The 12,024-nt window shown below is 47.1% G+C and overlaps 1 long non-coding RNA gene across 1 annotated transcript in view; it reads right to left on the bottom strand.

Moving 5' to 3' along the window:
* Positions 1-11,619, bottom strand: part of LOC123597691 — a 54,753-nt gene extending 43,134 nt beyond the window's left edge. The window contains exon 1 of the long non-coding RNA XR_006712215.1: positions 10,745-11,619. This is a non-coding gene — a long non-coding RNA (uncharacterized LOC123597691). The remainder of the gene's footprint in view (positions 1-10,744) is intronic.
* Positions 11,620-12,024: the final 405 nt, after the last annotated feature.

Raw genomic sequence — 12,024 nt, 5'->3', positions numbered from 1 at the left:
AGAAGTTGGTAAAGGCAAAGTCAAGTCTTAATTATTTACTGAGACACTAGACTAAGTTCTTGACACGGCTCATCTCATATACCCTTCCTGATGGGAAATAAAATCACCATTCTCATTGTGTGCCAGGTCTCTGGCACCACCACTCAGAGCCATTGCTCCCAATACTCAGCCATTCTAACCCATCTTGTTTCTACAATATCATGGCCAATTCACAAGACATGGTTCCGTGGCTGGAACCTTGTGCCTGGATGATGAGCACAGGGTCCTCAGGGGCCTTCTTACCCATCCTGTGCACACTGGTGTCCTCACTGCCCTTGAGCCCATGGTGGACATGCCCTTTTTGTTTGCATGTTTGCAACCACCAGGGGCTTCCAGTAGAACAGGTTCTTCATTAATCTATCCATTGTCCTGGCCCAAGGCTTAGGTCCACATCTGTTCCTAAGTGTAGGGATTCATTTATTCATATATTCAAAAAAATATTTTCAAATGCCTACTATGTGCCAAGCACTACGTTAGGGAGGAGTGCATAGTGTACAATAAGATAGATACCTTCCTTGACTGCAAGGAGACTGTAATCTAGCCGGGTAAATAGACAAGTTCCCTGAAGGTACCAAACAGACTTGTAGAGAGCCATGGAATATACTGAAGAAGGAGTGACCTGACTTAAGAGTGAGGGGAAGAAGTAGGTGAATGAAAAAGGGAAAAATTGAGCGAAAGCAGCGTAAGCAAAGGCCCCGAGGCAGAAAGGAGCACTGTTTATGAAAGGAGAGGAGAAGAACTCCAAATGGGGCTTTAAAAGCAAACTGGATCGGGGGCGCCTGGGTGGCGCAGTCGGTTAAGTGTCCGACTTCAGCCAGGTCACGATCTTGCGGTCTGTGAGTTCGAGCCCCGCGTCAGGCTCTGGGCTGATGGCTCAGAGCCTGGAGCCTGTTTCTGATTCTGTGTTTCCCTCTCTCTCTGCCCCTCCCCCGTTCATGCTCTGTCTCTCTCTGTCCCAAAAATAAATAAACGTTGAAAAAAAAAAATTAAAAAAAAAAAAAAAGCAGACTGGATCATGTAGGATTTTGTAGGGTTTGTGAGGGATTCCAATTTTGAAGTGGGCACAGGACATGTTGGAGTGGAGATGGCGATAAACGAGTTTTTTAATTAGTAGTTTGACCTGTCTGCTGATTCCACTGGGACGTAGGGCCTCATCTCAAATAACCGGTTCCTAGATTTGGTCTCCCAATATGGAGCTTTTGCAACAACTTCCTGCAGATCTGTCTTGCAACCATCTCTCTGGCACTGGTGGAGGCCTAGTGGAACAGAGATAATTCATTGTCTACCCAACATCCACCTCCTCGTTCCTAAAAGAAGTCTGGTTGTGTGCAGGGGTCCTCCTTCCTCTTTGGGACATATGTTTCAGAGAAGCAGACCCAGCCCCAGGGAAGACTCTTGGCTGACACAAGTTAGTATTGGTCAATGATCAGGAGAGGCAAAGGCATGTAAGGAGGAGCCCAATGGGAGGCTTGGGGGAAAGGTTTCTCACTCAAGAACACCCAGAGGAGAGGTCTTTTCTTTTACTGGACACTGTGGTGTCTGGATAGGGTGACTGACTCTGGGGCAGCCCTTTTGTGACCCCGAGGGAAGCCATTCTGAGGACAAAATCAACACACTCAGCGCAGCAGCAAAAGACAGAAAGAACCTGGGTCCTTGATGGCATCATTGAGCCACAGCATGGGAGCTTATCCTCCCTCTCTGGAGGGAGCTCCTATTATGTGAGATAATGCATGTGTTTGTTTGTTTGTTTTTTCACCATTTCAGGCTGCCAAGTTTGAGGTCTTCTGTTACTTCTGGTCCCAGGCAGCCCCTGCTCACAGCCTGTGCCACTGAGGCTGACCTCTGTCTATATCCACCTGTGCAGACCTCAGACTCTGAGAGCCTCTACTGCTGTACTCCTTTTACCTACCGGGACACTCACCTTGTTCATGATCCAGGTGTGGCACCATAGGCCTCCTTCCCTGTAGCCCCCAGAAATCCGGTTTTAGACCTCTTAGCATGTCTTGGACCTTGGATCCCTCAAATACAACTTGTACCTTTTTGCACTGCATCCATGCCCTGATAGCAGAGGATAAACACGGTCTTCTCAAGTCCTGGGTGTTCTCTAGCTGAGCCTTCCTTTGGTGCCCTGGCGCATTCAGCAAGCGATCAGACAGAAGGCTGCTCCACCCACTGAGCTTGGCAAGGACGTGATCAGGAAAGTGAGTCAAGGTCACACAGAGGTTGGGAAGATCAGGAGGCAATGTGGCGAGGGGGATTGCAAGGTGATGGTTTCAAACCAACAGCTCTGGAGGCAAGTCATGGAGGAAGCGAATGGGTAGAGCACTGTCTGGGTTTTAAAAATGGAACACAGTATGGCAGATCTGCCGGGCTGAAGGAGCTGGGCAGGGCTGGGCACCCCTTTTAAGTACCTAGCATCCCCATCCCCTCTCCCGTCAGTCCCTACCCAGTGCCTTGTGTCAATTGCAAAGTTCCCCTTCAGTAAACTACCTGGACTCTCTCTAGTTATAGTGGTTCAGACGTTGACTCTGGGTCAACTCAACATCCAGACCACCTACTCCCGCACAAGGTGTTCGAAATGCCATGATGAGTAGTCAACAGCCCCAGCCTCCTAGGGGCTCACTGTCATCAAAATCATTTGCTCTCCTCCCACCAAATGTTGTGGAATCTATCCCCATGTCCCATCCCTAATGCCAGGGCATTTATCCTTTTCCCTCTGCATTCTCTTTTCCTTATGATTCGGCTGAATAATCACCTCTGCCAGGAAGTTTTCCCTGACTCTCACTATTGGGCACAACTTATGCCATCCCAACAACCCTTGGAAATTTCCTATTGAACTCTGTCCAGCTGGGATTAACACAGCATGTATCCTTTCAGCTTTCAGAGGGTTGTGTGTGTGTGTGTGTGTGTGTGTGTGTGTGTGTGTGGTGTTCATTCTAGCCAAGCGCCAGTGCATTGTCATCTGAATGCATTTGGAAGGCAGCCTGAACCGAGGCCCTCCTGCCCTTCACTCTCCCTTAAGCCCAGCCCTGCTTTTCTAGATGTGTCCCCTCAATGTTCTGCCAAGACCTCAGACTCATCACACCCAAAACTGTCCTTCCCAAACTACTTTCCCTCCTAGTCCCCTATTCTTGGTTGGAGCTACATCAGCTACCCAGACATCCCAAGTTAAGCCCCTCCCTGACCCACTCTCCAACGGACACACACACAAAAAAAACTCTTGGACTTCCCAGCTCCACGAGATCTTCACCCTGTAAACAGCTCACTGGGTCATATAACACAAAGCCCACACTCCTACAAAGCTCATGCATGGTCAGCCATGCAAAAATAAAATCAGAAGCACACAGAGAGCTATGCAGAAACTTACCATCCTGCACAGCCACAGCAAGTCATGTATAATGATAAATACATGTACACGCTCACACATACACAGTCCTAGGCGACAAGCTCTTCCCCAGGAACATTCTGGGGAAATGAAACATGGTAAAGTCCAACCATCTTGAACCCAGACCCAGGCCCTGAACCCATAAATCCAACTGGGGGAGGAGGGCAGGCGTTGCCTTTCCCCCGTTCCTGACAGCCCATGATTTGTGCCTGCTCTGTGGAACCTGGTGCCATAATTCACCCGCAGCGCCCACAAGATGACTGTCCGGCCTGGCGTTTTGCCTGCCTTAAGCTCCAGGCTGCCTGTGCCTGTCCTCCTGGCCCCAGATCCAAGCTGTGTCAATAAGCTGGGGATGAGAGTGGCGGATAGAGATCACATAAGCCTCTGTCTCCCAGGAAAGAGGACCACGAGCTGTATCTACCACTCCCAACACCTTCCAGGATCCCCTACTTGGCCAGGAACTTCAGGACAAACTCCTCTCTGTCCCCAGACCCAGACCTCGTCAAAATCCAAGCTGCCTTAAACAAATTGGCAAAGGGGATGCCAGCAGCCAGAATGTGGGTGTAAGCACCGATGGTGAGAATCCAGGCTTCTTGCTGCACAGGCAACCTGGGAGCTACTGCTCTCATCACCCTGTCCTCCCTTTTTCCCACCTCCAAACACACACACAGACTGCCCTAGCTTTGGGGCTGCCATCCAGAGGACAGGATGACGCTCACCGCTAGGGCAGTGGCAGTGTGGATGAAGAAGATGGGATGAATTACTTCTATATTAATGTGGTAGTGTGGAGAGTCTGGGTGAGCGGCCGGAGTGGGTGATGGCAGGGAGGTAACAGGAGAGTAGGCTGACAAAGATCCCAAGTTGCATGGCAATTTACTATTAACTCCAAAACAAGAAGGTCAGATTTTCTTCTTAATTGCTGAGAGCTAAGAGCAAGGCTGCACATGTAGAGCTTTCCGGAAAGGGCTCCAATAATAATGCGGGTCTGCCTCAACCCTGTAACATCCTGCCTCTGCCCATTAAGGGCGAGCGGGACCACAGTGAAGAGAGATTCCACAGGGATTCACTGCTAGCAGACTGGGGAATCTTGTCTGAACTGTTCTTTTGACCTATTGGCATCCCTTTCTGTCTTGGAACCTTGTTTATTTACCCTTTTCCCCTCTCTAGTCCTCACTGGGGGAAAGATCGAATAATCAAATTTGTTGTTGAGATAATTGACCAACCATTTGGCAAACAATAAAGCTGGAGCCTTTACACGGAAATACATTCAAAAGGGTAAAAACATAAAGTGTAAAAAGATGAAACCCCACAAGTACTAAAGCAAAGTGTAAATATTGGTATTGTTTAAAGGAAAAGCGGTCTCTCTAAGCATGATATGAAATACAAAAGTTCTAAAGGAAAAGCTTGGCAGACTTGACCACATAAAAATCAAGTATTTATGAAAGACAAAAAATATATAAGATGGAAGATCAAGATGAAGTAGAAAACCATAAGGAATATTATCTCTAATATGTAAAAGAGGTCCCACAAATAGAAAAAAAAAAAAAAAAAGATAAATATTCCAGTAGAGAAATGGACAAAGAATGTGATCAGACAATTCAAAAATGACATGTGAACGCCCATTAAGAACTAAGTATATGTTCTGGTTCAATAGCGATCAAAGAAATGCAAAAGAAAAAGAAGTATCAGTTGTCACCTATCAGGTGGACAAAAGTTTTTTTTTTAACTGATAAGGGTGTCTGTCATTGGCAACAGTGTGAGGAAAGGGGCGCTCTCTTCCCAGCGTGTTCATGGATTAGAAGACTCACTAATTGTTAAGATGTCAATACTACCCAAAGCAATCTACAGAGTCAGTGTGATCCCTATCAAAATCCCAATGATCTTTTTTTTTGTAGAGAAATAGAAAAGGCCATCCTAAAATTCATGTGGAATCTCAAGAGACCCTGAATAGCCAGAACCATCTGGAAAAAGAACAAAGCCGGAGGACTCGTACTTACTGATTCCAAAACATATTAAAAAGCTACAGTACTCAAAACAGTGTGGTAGTAGCATAGAGACAGACGTATGGGCCAATGGAATAGAAGAGAGAGCCCAGAAATAAATCCTCAAGTACACGGTCAAATAATTTTTGACAAGGGTATCAAGACCATTCAGTGCAGAAAGGACAGTTTTTCCAAATATGGAGCTGGGAAAGCTGGATATCCACATGCAGAAGAATGAAGTTGGGTCCTTACTCAACACTATGTATTCAAAAGTTAACTCAAAATGGGTCAAAGACCTCAAGGCAAGACTTAAAAAAGAATAAAGCTCTTAGAAGAAAGCACAGGGCAAAAACTTTACATTGGATCCAGCACATTATTTCTCAGGACACCAAAAGCACAAGTGAAGAAAGAAAAATTAGATAAATTGGACTTCATGAACATTTAAACATTTTGTACTTCAAATGACACCATAAACAGAGTAAAAAGGCCACTCACAGATTGAGACAATATATTTGCAAAGTTTATATCCTCTAAGGGGTTAATGTCTGAACTACGTAAAGAACTCCAACAACTCAATAGGAACAACGAAACAACCAAGTTAAGAAAATGGGCAAAGGACTTGAATAGACGTTTCTCCAAATAATACCCACAGATGGCCAACAAGCACATGAAAAGATGTTCAACAGTCATCATTAGGGAAATGCAAATCAAAACCACAATGAGATATGACCTTACACCCTTTAGAATGGCTACTATCAAAACACAACACAACAAAACAAAACAAAATAGCAAGTGTTGGTGAGGATGTGGAGAAATTGGAACCCTGGTACACTGTTGAGGAAATGTAAAATGGTGCTGCCACTACAGAAAACAGTGAAGCATTTCCTCAAAAAAATTAAAAATAGAATTACCATACGATCCAGCAATTCCACTTCTGGGTATATATCCAAAAGAATTGAAAGCAAGATCTTGAAAAAATATTTGTACACCCACGTTTGTAGTAGCGTTATTTACAATAGCTGAAATGTGAAAGCAACCCAAGTGTCCGTGGACAGACAGATGCATAAACAAAATATGGGCTATGCATACAATGAAATATTAGCTTTAAAAAGGAAGGAAATTCTGGGGCGCCTGGGTGGCTCCATCAGTTAAGCATCCAACTCTTGATTTCGGCTCAGGTCATGATCTCACGGTTCATGGGTTCAAGCCCGCATCAGGCTGTGCATTGACAGTGAGGAGCCTGCGTGGGATTCTCTCTGCTGCTCCCCTACTTGCTCTCTCTCTCTCTCTCTCTCTCTCTCTCAAAAATAAATAAATAAACATTTAAAAAGGAAGGAAATTCTGACACAGGCTACAAAATGGATGAGCCTTAAGGGCATTATGCTAAGTGTAATAAACCAGTGAGAAAAAGACAAATATATGACCCCACTCCTGTGAGGTAGTTAGCACCGTCAGAAACATAGAGGCAGGAATGAGAATGGCCATTGCAGGGGCTGGGGGGGCGGGGGGAGGGGAAATGGGAGTTAGTGTTTAATGGATACGGAGTTTCAGCTTTACAAGATGAAAGGATTTCTGGAGTTGAATGATAATGGTGGCTGCCCAAGAATGTACTAAATGCCACCGAACTATGCGCTTAAAAATGGTTAATATGGTAAATTTTGTGTGTTATATATTTTACCACAATAAAAAAAAATTGAGGGAGAAAAGCTAAAAAAACCCAAAAAACGGAACAACAAAAACAACAACAAAACCCGAACAACACCTGGCCAGGGTGTCTATCGTTGGCAGTGGTGTAAGGAAAGGGACAATGGGGACAGGTTCAGTGTCTCTGGAGGCCAGTGGGCCAACGTACCCACCGTAGTCACTAATACACTTGTTACATACCAAGCATCGTTGTAAGTGCTCAGCATGTCATAATCCAAACAGTAATCCCACAAACTAATTCTTATTATTCTCTCCATTTTACAGATGAGGAAACTGAAGCCCAGAGCGGTTCAGTAATTTGCCGAAGGTCCCTTTGCTAGGAAATCGCAGATCGGGTATTGAATCCCAGGCATCCAGCTCTGCTTTGCCACATTATACCAAAATGTTAGTTGTGCAAACCCTTTGTCCTAGAAATTCCACTCCTGGGAATCCATCTTAAGGAGTTAATTAGGCAAGTGCACAGAGATATATACATATACATGGATGTGCTTCTTCATGTCAAATATATCAGCAGGAAAATGGGAACATTATAAATGTCCGTCAGTAGGCGATCCATCCACTAAATTATGATAGGTCCATGAAACAGAATGCTATGTTACCATTAAAAGAGTATGAGTATATTTATATTCACTGATACAGAAAGATCTCAACAACATATTGTTGAGTGGAAAAGCAGGTTGCAAAACAGCACGCGTAGTAAGATCCCATTTAGGTAAAATTATATGTATATCACTCAAGATCTGAGAGGGTGCTCAACAAACGCTAAAGGTTATTATCCTGAGATGGTGGGGATTTTGGGGAATTTTTATGTTCTCCTTTTCTCCTTTCTTGTATTGTTTGGATTTTGTACAGTGAGCATATATTATCTTTGTAAACAGAAAAGGCAATTTAAGAAAAATGCGCCTCCTGGAATTGGCGTCTCTTTCTTTGTATCTCTCCACGCTTCATTCAGCCAACCTGCATTGAGCACCTACTATGTGTTAGGCCTCGCACTGCGAGGAAAAACAGAGAAATGGACCCTGAGAAGGTTATCAGGGGCAGAGACAAGGGCACCTTGGGAAACATGGGGGAGAGAGGTGCATACAGTCTACTTGACTGAGGCAGAAACCAGTCCAGAAGCGGAAAGGCACCGAGAAGATGAACCAGTGAGGGGGAAGGATGAGAAGGTGCAGACACAGGTACTTGGTATGGGCGCCCTGTCTCGCTCCCAGGTTGGCTAATGCTGTCCTGTTAATGAAGTGAGTGATTAATAGCCAAGGGGATAGAGAGCTGGTATATGAGATTAATCCCAGTTAATGAATCCATTGTTAACGGCATTAAAAAGCAACGGGGGATGGGAAGGCAGCCTCCTCTCAGCACATCCAGGCCCGGCTGCCTCTGCAGGCAGCAGAGAGGAAGGCTTTGGCTTGCGTGATGGGGAGTAGTGCGGACAGGAAGAGACGAACGCAGACCGCATACCTACTGTAAGGCTGGTGCCTTTTTATAGGCATTTCCTGCCAGTGCCCACTGAGCCTTAGGTGGGCAGCGTCAGTACCCACACCTCCCTGGGCCGTGGAAACGACAGCTTGCCCCGGTCCCCGGCTGCCGCGCCCTCGTCAGCCTGACTCCAGGCCAGGCCACACTCCCTTTCAGGGGCGGCTCACCGCCAAGGTCAGGGGAAGGGGGTGGAGGGTGAGAAGTAGCCACTGGTCACCGGGGGCAGGAAGAGATGAAAATCTGCAAGAGTCAGGGCAGGAGGGGCCCTTCGTGGGGCCAGAGAAAACACGGATGGCAGAAGGTGCTTGGAGGACAGCGGAGACCGGGGCTGAGGCGGCCTTTCAGCACACTGCCTCTTCCCGAGGGACCCAGGTCTCAGGACTGCCCCGGGGGCAGATCATCAAAATGTCTATGTCTTGCTCTCCAGGCCGCCTTTCCCCTAATTCCAGCTGACCGCCTAGAGCCGTGTGGGTGAATGGAGCCCCAGGGCTTCCCAGGGTGTAGAGATAACATGTCCTGAACCCCAGCTTGTCTAGGATCCATGCTGGAAGCAGAGAAGAGGCTCATCTGTTTGGCCCTCATAATAACCCTGAGTAATGGGTGTTCTTATTCCCATTTTACAGATAAGGACACTAACGTTCAAGGATGGACACTGTCTTGCCCAAGACCACACAGCAAGTTAGTGGCAGAGGCTGGATTTGAAATCAGTTCTCCCTGGCTCCAAAATCTATGTCCTCACGGCAACTCTTCCTTCCCCGAGACCAGTAGTTCTCAAAGTACAGTGTCTACACCAGCAGCTGCGGTGGCAGTGGCACCCGGCAGCTCCTGGGCCCCACCCCTGACCCACCCAAGTGGGCCCAGCGTGTGTGTTTTAACAACCATGAATGACTCCGGGGGGATGCCGGTGAACCTTCTGAGTCCCCCGCTCTTCTAGCCCTACAAATGCTGAAGCACTCAGGGACCCTTCTCTCTGTCTACACTCTCTCTCTGGGTGATCTCATCCTATCCCCCGGCTTTAAACATTTATATGCTGACAACTTCCCAATTTATATCTTCAGTCCTGACATCGCCCGTGAACTCCCATCACATACATCCAGCTACCTACCTGACATCTCCATTTGGACGTCTCCGGGATCTCAAAATTAAAGTGAATCCTGATTGTCCCCAACACAGCTCCTCCCCCATCTCCCTCTTCTCAGAAAATGGCATCAACACTGACCCAGCTGCTCAGGCCCAAAGCTTTGGAGTCTTCCTTGACTCCTCTCTTAATCTCATGGCTTCTTGCATCTAATCCAATAGGAAATCCTGTTGGGTCTCTTTTTAAAATATATTTCAGATCTGACTCTGTTTACCACCTCTGCATCTGCCACTATGGTCCACACCGTCTTTCTCCTCTCACCAGGACTAGTATGGCCACATCCTAATTGACCCCCATACTCCCACTCATTCCCCCTACAGTCTTATCTATTCCCAGTGGCCAGAGCGATCCTTTTAAGGCATAAATCTGAGATTAGGCCACTTTTCTGGTCAAACCCCTCTAGTTCTCAACACGTGTAGAATTAAATCCATAGTCCTTGCTTGACCTCCAAAGTCTTATCCAATCTACACCCCTGTATCCCTCAATTCCCTCCATCCTCATCCACTCTCTCATCACACCTGCCCACCACACCACAACCACACCTGCTTCTTGTCCCACCTTGATTACCCCAAGCATGTCCCCACCTCAGGGCCTTTGCACCAGCTATTGCTCAGGTGTTCTTATGATTGCTTTATTCAGTCCTCTGCTTGAAGACAGAGCCACCTGCCTACCACTTCCTGTTGCTTACTCAGCTTTGTTTCCTGCACAGCACTCATTATCACCTGACATCATATCATAGATTTGTTTGCGTTGACGTCCATCTCTCCTAACCAGGCTGTAAGCTCCGTGAGGACCGGGACTTTCCATTCGTTCGGCAACTAGAACATTGGATGGGAGCTGCTCAATCAGTGTTTGCTGAATGAATGAATTTCTCTGAACTTCTATTTCCCCACCTGTAAAAATGGGCATACTCACCCCATAAAGTACCTCTGAAGATTGAGTAAATATGTAAAATACATAGCTCATGATTGGCATAATGTGGATCCTAAATAAAGATTTCTTGTCATTTTTGGATCTTACCTTCCTTCCCATGCTTAAGAAGTCCTGCTGGCTCTGTATTTCCTATCACCTCGAGTGTGAGTGTTTCCCAGCTCAGGCTGGTCAAGGGTTGACCATGGCTTGCCAAGGTACTGCAACCCAATCTGCCTTCTCCCTGAGCCCTGGGAGAAACTGACAATAAATTCCCATCTATCTGCTACTTTACAGTTTGCTCCAAACTGAGGTCAGTCTTCACATCCATCCACTGAGGTCCGGACCACTATGCCCATTTATAGATGGGGACACAGAACCTATAAGTGATTTGCCCAGGGTGGTAGGTAGCTCCAGGGCATGGCCAAGATAAGACTCGCCCCAGTCATAAAAGGCCAATTCTCCTGCTATTTCTCCTACTTCAAGATTCCTCTCCTGTGGCACACGCCTTCGCCTCTGACCTTTCCCTTGTGCCTGGACTGCCCTCTCTCTGCTCCAAATCCAGGGGTCCACTCTTGCTCTGAGATCCAGCTGGCCTTCCTCTTCCTCCTCCTCCTGGAAGCCCTCCTGACTTTCGTTCTCTCCTCCAAGCTTCTCAAGTACGGGATTCTGTACTTTCTTGCCCTCTTCGTTGAGCGTCTCTGGGGTGTTTTCTCTCTTCAACCATAACAATAGTGACACCTAATTTTTGAATTACATTTGCCATAAAGACAGATCAAAGAGACATAGAAGAAAAAGTCGAAGTTCTCCTTCACTGGCCCCGGCCCAGTCTCATTCCTCCATGTGGGGTAACCACTGCCAACGGTCGGGCCTGACTGCTCGCAGTCCCCCTCCAGACATTTACACACCTACGCTTGCCCCCATGCCAATAGCTGGGGTCATATGGCAACCTGTTCTTCAACTGCATTTTTTGACTTAGCAATATGTCTTAGTGATTGTGCCATATCAGCACACGTACTCCCTTCGGAAGAGCTGTAAGGCGGTGGATGGGCCGTGATTCATTTCACCACGTCTCTCTTGCTGGACGTTGGGGTTGTTTCCAGGTTTGCACGGTCAGAGAGCCCCCTGCCCCCAGCAGTGCCGTGTGCACTGCCTGGAGCACACCGGCATTTCCGTGGGAGGGAGAGCCAAGGGTGGGGTTGCAGGGGAGAGGCTGCCCCATTCAAAGAACTGGTGCCCCCCCCCCCCGACCCACCCTGGCGGCCCATGCCCGAACCCATGCTCAGCACCCACAAAGCCCTTCCACAGCTTCCATGGCACTATTTTATTTCTGCTCACGAGAGCCCTGAGAGGTAGTGACATTAGTACCATTTTACAGGCGAGGACTGGAA

The sequence above is a fragment of the Leopardus geoffroyi genome, chromosome C1, assembly GCF_018350155.1.
Source record: "Leopardus geoffroyi isolate Oge1 chromosome C1, O.geoffroyi_Oge1_pat1.0, whole genome shotgun sequence".
Lineage (NCBI taxonomy): Eukaryota > Metazoa > Chordata > Mammalia > Carnivora > Felidae > Leopardus > Leopardus geoffroyi.
The sequence above is the reverse complement of the archived record's forward strand: the minus strand, read 5'-3'. Positions and strand labels throughout refer to the sequence as shown.